The sequence below is a fragment of the Pygocentrus nattereri genome, chromosome 3, assembly GCF_015220715.1.
Source record: "Pygocentrus nattereri isolate fPygNat1 chromosome 3, fPygNat1.pri, whole genome shotgun sequence".
NCBI lineage: Eukaryota > Metazoa > Chordata > Actinopteri > Characiformes > Serrasalmidae > Pygocentrus > Pygocentrus nattereri.
In genome coordinates, this window is record NC_051213.1 from 32777886 (window position 1) to 32791422 (window position 13537).

The 13537-nt window shown below is 39.6% G+C and overlaps 1 protein-coding gene across 4 annotated transcripts in view; it reads left to right on the forward strand.

Annotated features, from left to right (window-relative positions):
* tsnare1 (T-SNARE Domain Containing 1) overlaps positions 1-13537 on the forward strand; it is a 201243-nt gene that overhangs the window by 105428 nt on the left and 82278 nt on the right. The window lies entirely within an intron of this gene.

Below are 13537 nucleotides of genomic sequence, written 5' to 3' on the forward strand. Positions count from 1 at the left end.
AATAAAGTTTTGTAAAATAACCAAAATCCGCTCCTTGTCCTGATATTTTTTCTTCATCAACATTGCATACTCCATGTTTTTCAGTCTATGGCATTGTCCTTGTGTCTCAGAGCGAATCAAAATGTTGACCCAGATGATGATTGAGCAAAGCTTTCAGAAAATAGAAAGTGTCTTCTTTTTACACAGCATCTTCTTTTCGGTTCTATTATTTATTTCCAGGGTTTCTAAGAATAATCTGATTCCATTTTATCCATTGGTCAGTTTGAGTCTCAGGTCACGGAGCTGCGAGGAAGCTATGGACCCTTATAACTAATAAGAAATAATAATACCCAAACCAAAAAAATGAATAGCACAAAGTAGTGTTTCTGTTATTCTATTTCTGTTTTCTGTTCTATTGATTTCAAGTAATATAAACAGCTGATAGCAAATATTCATATCAATAGCCACGTTTACATGCAGCTTAATAAAAATAGCTCAATCGGTATACAATACATACGTGTAAACACCTCAGTCGGAATAGACTAGTCTGATTGAGGCCATTCGGAATACAATTTGACTGAATCTTCAATCTGACTGAAGGAGGTGAGTAATCCTTTAAATAATCCATTAAATAGAAGAATAATAACCATGTAAACATCTGATTACATTCCCAATTGGGAAGCTTAAGTACGTTCTGCACATGTATGTTGGCACCATAGTTTATAACATTCAACATGGCGGTAGCAGAAACTGGTCTGCAGAGGAGACGAGGTTTATGCTTTCACCTTGGCCGTTGTCTCAGAACACGATGTTTTCCACATGTGAAATGTTTTCCTGAGTCTGACATAATTCTGAAGTAATTAAAAGCACAAGCACTGCTTACTGCTGCTCATCTCACTCTGACTAGACTGCTGATGCTCGTTGTCATGGTACCTTCTACACTAAGTGGTACTCTGCACATATGTTTAATTTTGGACCAAATTACTTCTAGTGTGGATGTAAATGGAAATGTTCCATCAGATTGTTGAGTAGAGTGTGTGTATAAACACCGAGTGTTGGTCTATAATCAGAATGTATTCAATCGGATTGGCAAAGTCTGTGTGTAAACATAGCTCTGCCTTGTTGGCTCGAGGACTTTTAGCACTTACATTGATGTATTTTTACCCTTCAAAGTTCTAAATAGATATTTGCAGTCATAAATGTTTGATTAAAAGATGGCCAAAGTCATAACTATGTCCTACAACCAAAAGCCATGTGTGACTCTTTATGTAAATATATAAATCCTGTTCATGGAGATTTTATCTCCAGCTCGAGTTTTTTAACACCTGGCTCGAATCTTTAGACACTCTTGAAGATCTTGATTAGCTGGATGTGTTGCATCAGATTTATGCTATGACTAAACTCAGCAGGGTAGCAGATCTCAGGGAAGGAAAGCTCTGCTCTAACCCCCTCATTTTCATTTTCAAAAATCATTGATTTCTCACAACATAAGTCTTCTACAGCAGCAAACTCGGTTGTTTCTCTCACTTCTTTCCCTGAAACCCCCGTGCTATGATTACATTTCCTCACTCAGCCCTCTCAAATTCTCCCAGTAGCCCCTTTGCATCCACTCTCAGCCTATGAATAGCCACTGTCCATTATGCCACCTTAAACCAACATATAGCCAGCATCTAGATATATATGTGCCTGTTCAGCATCCTGCAGTTTGGCCCAGTCATTCATACTAAGGTGGTAGCATACTTCAACCTGAGCTGCTTTTTAAATGCTGTACAGTACAGAGCAGCCAATCAGAATGGAGGTCATTTACATTAACTAGTTTTATAGACATATTAGAAAAATACAGCCTGATTAAACATAAGGGATAAAGAGAGGCTGGAAAATGGACATATACAAATAAGTAAAGACGTTTTAAAAGTGTTTGGTACAGAAACCCACACAAATATCATAACTGGACTTAAGGACAACCAAGATCCAAGTCAAACTTAGGATTTGCTCTCTTTACCCTTTAAGAACTTTGCATTATAGTTATAGAGAGCTGACACCACATTCAGATCTAGAGTGAATTACCATATCAACACACATGCTGGGGGAAAAGGAGAAGAATGCTTAAAATGTGACATCAGAGTAATTACTGTAAGTAGGGAATGTCACTCAAATGCAATCAGCAATTTCTAGAAACTCTTCCAAGACTCTTCCATCTTTTCAAAGGTTGCAGACCATAGTTGACATGGCATAAAGGCCGCTTCACTCCAGTACATGCTAGTGTAAGAGTAGGAGAAAGTCTTAACAGACTGATGTTGTTGAAAGTGAATTAACCTGCCCAGCTTCTCCACATTGCCTTGCATTTTGGGACTAGACTGAAGTGGCCCATTGTCAAGGGCAAAAGCGTACAGAGTGCTTATCTCTCGGGATCTAGAGTTTTAAGTCATATTGCAGGGGAGTGTGTGTCACACAACTTGATTCGGGATAAAATATAACACTTTTTTTTAAACAGGTTCAGGTTAAATGTGTTGAATATACTTCTTGTTTTCCTATAGCAACACGATGTGTGAATTTTTACAGCAGACACATATTTCTCAACATCCACCCTGAAGACTGTTTTTGTACCATGAAAGCATCATAAGTGTTTTTGAGTACTTTATTGTGTGCAGAGGTCAAAGAATTCACATCTGTCTGTTATGTATCATCCTATTGGTACCTGCAACATTGCATCATTTAAAGCATATGACCAGCTCTCAATAAGAACTAGTGAGGCTAAAATACAGCCTCCACATAGTGGGTGAGTTTAAACCCAATATTACAACTATATTGCCCTTAAACAATAAGAACTCACCATATTCCCATATATAAATGATATTATAATAGTGTTTTCTCACTATCGTTACAACTATCCCTCAAATGAATCCCACTTAAGGGCTGTGTTGTGACATATCTTGTAAAGAAATCTCTTGTTATCATTCAGACAAATTGAAATAATAATAATGCCAAACAAACCAATTCAAACATTTGTTTACATTGGCTGGTAAGCAGTGTGTGCATAAGAACATCTGCCGGTGTTTCAGTTGCTACTCCACAGTGACTTTCTACACAAAATTTGGCAGAATCTAACAGATTAACAAGATAACAATCAGTGATATATATCACATCGTTTAGAGATACTAATAAGCGCTGAGGTGCTGGGCTGCCCATAAGGGGGAAAAAAGGGCAGAGCTCTCTGGCACTAGGGGATACTTGAGAGACTGAACATTGTGTTCAGAAAGCCTGACAGGCCCAGTGAGGGAGGTGGTGGGGTGAATGTGCAGCATATCATTGCAACCCAAAAGGCTAAAAAAAACAAAGGAAGTTTAATGGATCTGTCCATGGGACTCCAGACATTTAGGAAAAAACCCACATTCACAGCAAATCACCAAATATATATCAATTGAGGAAATCTGTCTTCTGATGTATTCTCAACATACAGCACATCCCCGAAACACAGTCAGTACAAAGTAAAGCATGCAAACCCTCCTGTGTTAATCCTCTTTTATACCGGGTGCATGTGGTAAACAGAAGCAGCATATTTACAAGTTCAATATATTACAATTTACAAGTTCAGCAATTATCAGACAAAAATCCCCAGATCGATATTACTGCGGCTTCACTGTTGCGGGTGTAACTAGAAGCTGCACAGATTAGTGGACTTGTCAACTTTACTGCTCTGCGATGCCTCTTTAAGCTTGATGTTCACTAGTGGCTGATCACGTGATTATTCCTTCAGAGTAGACAAATGATGAGGAGCCTGGTAGCATTGAACGTTATCATTACTGGTTCACCAAAGCTCTCAGGACGACCGACACACGCAAGCATCTCGGCAAGGCCGCCTATGGAGCGCCTAAGTCAGATACCAATATGCAAGATTCCTGGGTCTGTGTATCCGTAGGTTAGCAGTGTGATCAAGCGCTCATTAGAAAGGGCACATCGTGCTCTACGACCTGTGGAGTTTGGCTTCATCACAGATTTTAAAAGTCGATTTTTTAAAGTTGCTTGTTGCAAAGTCCAACCCCTAGTTCACAAATTAACATATTATTTTAAAGCAGCAAGTTTAAATGACACATGGTTTTCTCTGAAAGATGTGATATACATGGCTGATCATGATCTGTGGCAGATCCTGCAAAAATTTCTCATAGAAAGTCACTGTGTAGTACTAACTGAGACAAATGTTGTGCACACACTGCTTATGCCAGACGGTGCAGTTGAACTTCTTGTGCACCTGGCCAGTCAGCCTACAGAAATCAAGGCTATACTAACTGATGCAATCCCTGATAATATGATTAAGGCCACTTTATTATACCTTTCCCCCATTAAGAAAGTTAGTATGACCACCTTTTAGGAAGATGTAGCTAAAGTCCTCAGCAAGGGAAAAGCCTAGTTCACTAGCAAATCATGAGTGGAACAGATAGAAAGGCTTGCCTGCTTGTCTTTTCACTAATCCGGGGAGTTTTTATGTTGAGATAAAGAGCTTTTGCATTTCTGTACACATCCATTTTTTCTATCATTGTGCTGTGTTCAGCATACTGTGTGAAGAAGGCATTGCCTGAAAGGTCATGTAACATTGTCTTCTTTTAGCAGGAGATTCAATGGCCCCTGAGTGTTCCTCTTCCTCCCGGTGCTGTAGTCATTTATCTCACTGTTGTCAGAACCTAGATACCGTCATGGAGTTCCCTTTGCTTAGGAGTGTAATACGGAATAAAAAAAAACAAAAAACTAGCTGGAGGTACCTCCACTGTTTATAAATGGCAAACATTTGGTGTAAAAATATCCTAAACCTGACTCACCTCGCCAGCAAGAAAACACCTCATAATCTTTTCTTGAACACCTTTTTCTGATTGTCATCATCAGGTAGAGACAAGGTGTGAAACCGGGGATTCTGTGCTCTTCACTGTGGTGATGAAGTAAATTGGGTAGAATTTTTCTTTGTGTTTCCTTTGCTGAATGGAAGTGGTGATTTGCAAATGATTTTACAGAAAGAAAGTCTTCCTACTGGGGATGTAGGAACGTCCAGGATTGTTTAGCTGCAAAACTGCTGAAGGTAATAATAAAAGAAAATAGCTGTATTTTGAGCACAGTATAACCTGTATATTCTTGTTGTGGGGTGCTGTTTGTGTTTTACTTTAGTGTTTTCTTTTTGATGGTGGTCTGATGTTGTTCTGATGGTCTGCATAAGCAATTTAAATCCATCCACATTTTCAAATATGTGTATAGTGTGGATGGATTTTCAGTTTTCATAGACGTATTTAATTGCATTGAAAGAGGGTAGCAAAGCATGCTGTAGTTTCTGGTTTGTGTTGTCAGTTTTAGTTTAGTTAATTTTTTGCATCCATGTCTTCAGCACTGCCCAGATGTTCCATCCGTTCACCTCCAATATCCTCGGTGCTCTGAGGAGAAGGATTAGGAAGCCACCATAGCGCTTTTTTGCTTAGATTCTGGGTTTTGAGATTAGTGTAAGAGAAGCTGCTGAGAATGGCCCCTGGTCAGGCTATTGATTATAGGCTTGATATGCTGGAATAGACTTCAAGAGGTACTGGGTTTCAGCAGGGAAGATAGCCTGGAGATACTGTCGCCGTGTGAGGGTTCAGACAAGCTGTCTGCCCAGGAGTTTCCAGGACTGAGGCAGTGATTTCCAAACAGCACAAGCTAGGGCCAAGGGTAAAATCTACTGGAGCGGATTTGTCAGAGAATGGAAGCAAAAAGCATGCTTATTCTCAGAATGTACTCAGAGTTGGACCAGCAGTAAGAATAACATCAAGGAAAGGCAGTTAAATGTGACCGTTGGGTTTCTCGTAGTCATCCTGGATGAAGCATTACATGCTGAGCAGTCCATCCGGCCTAGCAAGAAGGCTTATCCATCATAGAAATATTGAAGAATAACAGCAATAAAAGAATGAAGCCTTTGTAATGGCCCTGTTTCAATGCCATCTGTCTCTACACTGTACATAACCAAACAGAGCAGGCTCTCTGCATTAACAGGTCCTTAATTGTATTTGAGAAACACTTAGGTTATAATATGGAATTTCCTTGTTTTTCTGAGAATTCTCCACACAATTCTCCATACATATGACTGTATGAGTAAATCTATATGAGTGGATGCCTCACTGGCATCATACATTCTTAAAAATGAAGGTTTTTGAATGATAACTGTCTTGTACTCCATTTAACCCTAATTGTTCCATGTGCTAATTGCTCCATTGTACTATGATAAGATTTTAACCGCATGTATTTATACTTAATCAGTCAGATCAAAGTCGGATTGCTGTATGGTGTTTAATATGCAAATCAGCTTATATACAGTTGCCTGTGTTGATCTGTGTTTTTTTGTTGTTGTTGTTGTTCTATTCAAAAGATGATTGTCACCTCAGAGCTCAATTTTGCCTGACATTGTGCATTTCCTTACACTGGCCTTATAAAAAGACGGCTGTTTAGAATAATTAGCTTCCTGTATTAGTCATCACAGTCATGGCCCCTGGGTGTTATAATGTGGTGAGACAGTGAGTAACGATGATGTGAAATAAAGAATAACTGAACTACCATTTTATTTTATCTACTTTGGGCCACTGAAGGCTACTAATTTAAACTTGGAGAAGAAATCTAATGGAAGGGGCTCTGGGTGGCTTGGAGAGACAGTGGCCTTTCTATTTGTGTAACTTCTAGCTACAATGCATCTGAGACCACCTCCTAACATGATTTGAGCAATTAGGTTTATACCAGTTTTGTGTGCCTCTTCTGTGCATTTGCACCGTATATTTTATGTGGATAATCTGTATCCAGATAGAATCGAGGCGGATGAAATGTTGCGATGTAACCATCTTGAAACATTCCAAGACTTAGATGGACAGTTCCAGGAAATCATTTATGATAGAACCTTTATATGTGCAAGTTCTTCAAACTTTGAAAAGGGTCTTCATGTTGACATTGTTTTTGCAAAAGCAGTGTTTTACAGTGGAATCCGACCAATTCTTTTTTTAAAATCATCCATAATTAAATGATTTGAGATGTAAACAAAGCCATTCAGAGTGGTTTTATGTGAAGTAGTTAACTGCAGAGGAACTTGCCCTCTCTGATACTGTGGTATTGATGGGAACCAGGTGTAGTGATGTCTTCAATGCAAATATAGCCATTTAATTTGTTATCCAAACCACCATTGTGTCTTCTGAGTTTTATATGTAGTGTTTATGATTGTAAAATAATGGTATACCAGAAAAAAAAAACATTTTCTAGGGAAAAATGCTACTCTGCATATACCTTTCCACTATTCATGTATTTCAGAAACATACATTTTACGGCAACACATTATCTCAAAGCCATCATACAACATCTCAGACATCAGGCAGCACATTGTGACCTTTTTGTGAAGAACGTTTTGAGGAGGGATGTCTGGTTCCTGTCACCACCACTGTGAAAAATTCTGACCTCTCCAGTGGAGAGGTCCTTCACACTTACAAAAACAGTGTAGTGTTTCTTCATTGCTTCATAATGTGTTCCAGGCATAAGTGTGGTCCTTTGCAGTAAGCCTGACTTAATAAACCCCTGTATTTGGCAGGTAGCTCAATGTATACATACAAACAGCTTACTCAAGCGAATGTTTACACCAGGCCCCCACAGGGACTAAATCACTGCTTTGGAACAGCTTAACACATTTCTGCTTAGAGAACAGCACAGCATCATTCTCTTTTTTCCATATGGCAGAAAGAAAGCCCTGAAGGTCACTGTTAGGCTCATTTGGTGTGGTAGAATGTCCTTCACTAAACTGAGCGCTCAACCGAGTAATTCAGGAATCTGCTAGAATAGTTTGTGCTTTTGTTAGGGTGCCACAAGTTAGTATAAGATGTTTTCACTCATGATAAAAATGCAGCTTTCTCGTCCTCAGCTAAACAGCTGTTCTCCTCCAGATGTGCCCACAGATGCATGTGAACTTGAAGAGATGAGGCCACTCTGCTGTTGTGTGACACTAATTTGGTCCTATTTCAAAGCTAGTTGTTTTTGAAATGTAGTGTATTTTGGCAGCTCTTTGGTTGACATGTGTCTTGGTTGATTAGTGTCAGTGGGAAACCTCAGGACCTTCTAGGCCAACATGTGGCTCTTTTACTGCCCTGTTGCAGCTCCACAGCAGAATTAGATCTTAAGTTAAACATAAAATAATCTTCCTTTGCAATACAATAATGCTTTTTTACAATAAACGGTCTTAAATGCTATGATGAGTTATACGTGTAACTGCTTATTGACCCTTTAATCCTGAAGATTGGTACGCAGACTTCTGGTCACATAGCTAGCAATGGAGACAACATTCTTGCCTCGCTGACTTAGAAGCTAAGGAAAAGGCAAAGAGAGAAATTTAAGACAAATATTGATAATCTGGAGACAAATGGAATTGGAGGCGATTTATTTGCATTTATGATCACTCCAGCTGTTTTCCTGATAAGTTTAGTCTGCAACGAGAAACTGTCAAACACTAAAAAGTCACAAACCTGAAGTCAGCTTCTCATTCGTCAGCTTCTTGTTAGAATTTCCCTGTTTCACCTTAAATAGTTCAGCAGTTCCATTTTTGCACCTCAGGCAGCTTTTAAGGTGGAACAGGGAAATTCTTACAAAAAGCTGGCTAATGACTGACTGACTGACTTCAGCTTCATAAGAAGTCAAACATTTAGACATTTTACAGAAACTATTGTACTTTTGTGTAAAAGTTTCCTGCTGGAGATGCGAGAAAAGAGCTAAAGCTTAAAGCTGAGCAAAGTAAGTCTATATATTTTTTAGCCCATACTAGTAGCTTAGCACATAATGAGACGTATTCACAGCCAAGAAGGTTAAACGTAACTTAAAGTACAGTGGACATGAAATGTTGCGGCTCCTGAGGTGGTTAGATTTTTGTTGAAAATGGCTCTTCTTAACCCTGGGTTATTGACCCCTGTTCTAGGCCTTCCAAGAAGACTAAAGATTTCTGGATTTTTTATGAGTTTTTATTTATTTAGTATCATTACTCTTGTATTTAATCTCCAAATGTTGTAGTAATAATTTTGTTTTATTGTTAAGAGCTAAAACAAAGGCTTTACATGTTAGATTACCAACATAATTAGGAAACTGGTCAACCAGTCACATTATGATTTCCGATGGGCAGGGTCAGTGTTTGTCTAATGGCTTCCTACTCCATGTGTAGTGTACAAAGTAGGAATTAAAATACTGACTCCTGCACTCAAATAGTTAATACTGTATGTTGAAAACAGCAGATTGGGATTCAGTCATGTGTATAGAATTTCATACTGAACAAGCAGTGCATTATTTTTGTCCTATCCAGAGAGGAGGGACGTTTCAGAGATTCAGCGTGGATTTGATGCTCTGTAAGGCAGATGATAAAACATGCTCGTCTGAAGTGTGTAAGACACCTTCTTTACTTTTTTATATTGCAGTTTTACAGTGAACCATATAACAAGTACTGTTATGCCCAGCCTATGGTATTAATGAAGGAGAAGCTGTTCCGACTGTTAACTAGCTGATCTGGTTTTGACTTAACATGGCACATTAATACAGAATTCAGTTCTTGTAAGGCAATCATGGGAGTACATATATTGAGTATTTTGTAACTGCTTTGTACACAGTGATTTATGACCAGATCTGTCTCTGCCTTTGATATTCCTATGATTTAATTTGGAACACCCAAAAAATATTCATGTGTACCAGTGTTGGTGTAGCGCTAATCCATCCATCCATCCATCCATCCATCCATCCATCCATCCTTCCATTTTCTAAGCCGCTTCTTCGTCAGGGTCGCGGGGGGGTGCTGGAGCCTATCCCAGCAGTCTTCGGGCGGAAGGCAGGATACACCCTGGACAGGTCGCCAGCCCATCGCAGGGCATGTAGCGCTAATATATTGTGATAATATATATAATATATTGTAAGTTTATGGTCCAAAATGAGCTTATTTCTCACATTATGATGGTAGACAGTCGGCCAATGGGATATTTTGTTGTTTTTAATAAAGAAGTGAGAGACAATTCCACCACCACCAACAGCAAAAGGAGCGTACCACAGCGGTCAGGGAGGTGTTCTGACAAAAGTTCAGATTTTGGCTTTGGAATAAACAAACAATATGGATTTTTTTGGGAGCCATGGATAGCCATTTTACACCTTCACAAATGAAGTGACATGACTCCAGCTCTGCTCTGATAATCTTCTATTTTTGCAGGTGACACTGTCACCGTGGCAGCGTTTCCATGGCAACGCGCCGGCGTCAGTCGCGTACTGTTAAGTTTTATTTATTTTACGGGCCAACATGTAAAAGCGCCTTAATGGTCACAGCTCCGATTACTGTAGGTGAGAAATAAGTAAAAGAAGATAAGTGCATGGCGAATGTCATTTACTGTAGATATCTGTACATATGAAGTGCCCATAACGATATTTTTTGTGAAATTAAAGGTGGTAGAAATATAACAATGATACCTAAAGGCATTTTCACAACAGACATTTAAAAAAAAAAAAGGTGTATCTTTTTGGGATGTAATTTATCATGATAATGATACGGTACCATATCATCATATTGCCCTTCCCTAGAAAAGGTACTATAAGGAGAAGAGCCACATGTCTTCATAACCAGTGACAACATCTAGAAAGCAGAGAAATGAAGATGTATAGCTTTGTTTCTAAAGACTTGATGGAACTTCAGGCACATTCTGTGCCAAATAAGCTGCTACTAATATACGTCAGCAGCGCAGACTGGTATCAAACCCTGATGAGATAAAATAGATCCACCTTCACACATGAGGAGCTGGAACAATGCAGGCAGCATATTTGAGGCAGGGGGTGGATAGTTGGACTGATTGTAGCGGTGACAGCGATGTAGTTGTGCCCACACTGTGTGTGCTGTGTGGCAGGTGCTGAAGGGCTGTGTGCCTGAGCTCAGCCAGGCTGATCATATCTGACAGTGTGCTTTTTCCACTCTAAATCCCCGCTCTCTCCCCTCCCGCCCACCCACCGCTGCTCAGCCACCTCACTCTCCGAGCTCAACTCAGCTCAGGCCATATACTGTCTGCTACTGCTCAGCCTCTTTCCTCTGTTCCTACTTTTCTTCTTTGTATCTTTCTCTTTTCTTCCCTCTTCTCTCTCTCCATCCTCCCCCTCTCCCTGTGACTCTCTCTCTTTCCTCCCTTTTTCTCTCTCTCCCCTTTAGTCTGTCTTCCTCTCTTTCTCACTCTCCCTTTCTCTCGGATTTTTCCACTTCCCTCCCTCTTTCCTTCTCTCTCTCTCTCTCTCTCTCTCTCTCTCTCTCTTCCCTCTCTCTTTCTCCTTCTCTCACTTTCTTTCTGTCCTTATCTTTGTCCTTATCTTTTTCCCTCTCTCTGACTTTCTCTCACCATCTCTTCTCATCTGCTTCTTTCTCTCCCTCCCTCTATTTCTCTTTCTCTGTCTCTTGGTCTTTTTTACTTTACTTTTCTGGCACTCTCTTTACCTTCTATCTCTTGTTCTGTCTCTCCATATTTCTCTCCTTTTTCTTTTTTGTGCTCTCTCTCTGTCCTTCTCCTTTTCTCTTTCTTCACTCTTTTTCCTCTCTTTTTCTATTTTTCCTCCCATCTCTCTTTCTCGCTGATTCTCTCACTCTCTAGCTCTCTCTGGATATTTCATTTGCTCTCTCTCATTCACTTCTCTCTCTCTCTCTCTCTCTCTCTCTCTCTCTCTCTCCCCATCTCTCTTTCTCTTTCTTTGTCCTTTTCTCTTTCATTCTCTGACACTAGCTTTCCTTCTCTCTGTCTTTCTCTCTTTCCCTATTTCACTGTTTTTGTTCTTTTTTGTGCTCTTTTCCATTCTTTCATTCCTTATATCTTACTGTCTCTGCCCTTCTCTTTTTTCTCTTTTGCTCTTTTTTTCTCTATTTTCCCATCACTCTCTTTCTCCCTGATTCTCTCTCTCTCTCTGTTGTGTTGTCTTTTTCCTTTGCTGTCTTTCTCATTCACTTCTCTCTCTCTCTCTCTCTCTCTCTCTCTCTCTCTCTCTCTCTCTCTCTCTCCCTCCCTCCCTCCACTACACCCTGTCTGTGTTATCCTCTCTGCAGTTGTGCGTTTGCTGGTAAAGTGCTGTGTAGAGGAGCTGATGGGGAGACAGAACGTCTCCCCATCAGGAATGACGGAGACAAGAGGGTTAAACCACTCTCCGCTATGGATTCCCAGCTTTGTTTTTTCTACAAGGAGAAGAACAAGGGCAATTAAGTGTGCCTCTTGGTGGCTAATTGAATTCAGATGTGCTATGCTGTCCTCCAACATCACACTGTAGGTTTAGCTAAAGTATGTGTGTGTATATATATATATATATATATATATATATATATATATATATATATATATTTTTTTTTTTTTTTTTTTTTTTTAAACCTCTCCTCGAGGAAGCCCAGTATTATATGTAGCAGCTCCTGGTTTGATCAATCAGTGCTTCAGTAAATTGCGCTCATGGTGTAACTGAGGATATTAACAAGTCTCTGTGGCGGCTGTCAAGGAAAAATATGGACCCAAGAAATTCTGGTTACTTTTTGAGTAATTGGAAGTATGAATATTACTTTATTCTAATGTATATTGTGGTAAACGTACTGCTGAGGTAAATTGTTTAAAAATTTGCTTAGATGCCTAAAACTTATGCACAGTGTATATATATATATATATATATGCACACACATACACACACACACACACACACACACACACACATATATATATATATATATATATATATATATGTGAGAGTGATAGAGAGAGAGAGAGAGAAAGAGAGAGACGGAAATGGAAATGAGGTTTAGCCTGAGGCTCAGCGAGGTTGCTCCTTCCCTCTTTTATGTTATCACCTCCAGCTGCACCTTTAGCACTTTGGCACTGGCCATCATTTCATCAAAATGAATTTTAAAAAAAAAAGCATGGCTCTGGGCATAACAGAGGACAACTTTCAAGGGGAATCTGAATGCAACACCTGGCCTGACCAGGAGAAAAAAATACAGACACATGTCTTCCCTGCAAATGTGGCCAGTGTATCTCTTTTGCCCTTGAGGGAGAGAGGAAGAACTGTGGTGGTTCAGGGAGAGTAAAGTTCTCTTCTTAGAGCAGTGTTAACAGATGAACGTCTTACAGTCTAAGTTCTGTGTCACTGACCCTAGATGAGTTCAGTTTCTCTGTTTACACTTGCCATTAATATGTATCCTGTATCTGTTTGCATACACTCCCAAAAGACAAGACTGCGATCAGGATGTGATCGGATCGAGCTGTCCTCATTCCATCATGTAGTCAAGCACAAATTGTGCATATGTAAACGCACTGCAGCCAGCTTGGATACGTTCGCGGATTAATGTCACTTGCTCTACCCACAACTTTAAATATCCCTCCCACCGCTGTAGTTAAACAGGTTAATATTTGGGCATCTGCATGAGTGTTCAAAAGTAGACTGAAAAATACTGAAGTTTATAAGTCTTTTGGTACAAAGCCTTCTCACCACTCTAGGCTGTGCTTTTAAAGGAATATTTGAGTGGGAAATCTAATTTACATATTTTTCTGCTTAA